Source organism: Pinus tabuliformis, chromosome 3_2 (genome assembly GCF_031772625.1).
Source record: "Pinus tabuliformis cultivar Carrire ecotype Pingquan chromosome 3_2, CPIR1, whole genome shotgun sequence".
Lineage (NCBI taxonomy): Eukaryota > Viridiplantae > Streptophyta > Pinopsida > Pinales > Pinaceae > Pinus > Pinus tabuliformis.
The window spans coordinates 624,689,513-624,690,775 of NC_142302.1; positions in this window are offsets into that span (position 1 = coordinate 624,689,513).

Sequence of the window (1,263 nt, forward strand, 5' to 3'; positions counted from 1 at the left end):
GAGATTGTTTTTACCAACGGGACCTAGTTTGGTGAAACAAGGTTTGAAACCTTTCGATAGCATTTTGAGACATGAAACGACGCTTTTTGGGGGTAATTTTTTTTTTCGCTTAAGCGCAACATCTTTTCATGCTATTCTACGCACAAAGATCTTTCCAACGGCACAAGAAGCACATCAATCATAGTCCGTATGCAAAAGTTATGCCACTTAGAAGTTGACCTTCCTATTTTCACACCTACAGTTCGGGAGGATGCCGCATCAACCCCCATTATTCATGGAAAAAGGGCTAGCCACGTGTTTTTCATGTAAAAGACTCTAGAAGAGTCTATATTTTAACTCTAGTTAAGAGTTGATGTAGTTAAACTTAACCACTAGTAGGTTATCGGGTTGTGTTATAACCATGCCACTAGAAGGAAGAGGCATTCCATTCTTTCAAGAGCATTTTGTTCCATAGTTGAGCAAAGATAGCCAAGAAAGACAAGAGGTAGAGCACACAAAGACGATCTATGCACTGTAGCAGCCCATGGGCCACATGCATTACTTCTTTGTACTTACAGCCATATTTCCAGACAGAGAAACAGAGCGAAGTGGTGTCACCTTCTAGCTGGGTTTTCTCCCGAAAGGGTTTCCTAGAGAGCATATCTTGTGTCTTATGTGTGTGTGAGTTTATTTTTTCGTTCTCTTCTTTTCTACATGATTTCCATTCACATGCATGCACTAATTATAGTAAAATCTACAGATCGAGAAATTAAATAAAACTGCAATAGTGTAAAATTTGAGTATTTTAATATATTATTATCAGATCTAGTGTGACGAACTGTCCAGTTGAATATCCATGGCAGTTTACGGATCATTCTCAAACATGGAGGAGATTTCTTACTCCCTCTCAATTAGGGAGACATCATCACAATACTTGGTCTCATACATCATCACTACATCAACTGCTTGTTCTTCCATGGATATATAATTGTAGCCGCAGGGACTCTTTCTCACATTATATCATACCTAGGCTTCGACTTTTCTGGATGTCAATCATTTTATGAAGCCAAATTATTTCACACTCTATCTTCATGATAGGGATTTTCGGCCCCTTACAACACCATAACATATCAAACTTCAACCTTTCTAGATCTTTACAATCATCAATCAACTGGTTCATTTATCTTCTACAAGGAGCCAAACTTCATCACAACTATTTGCACAGATTTCTGCCTCATATTCTTCAGAGAGTCATATCAGCTTTCTAATATCGATCCTGGCCTC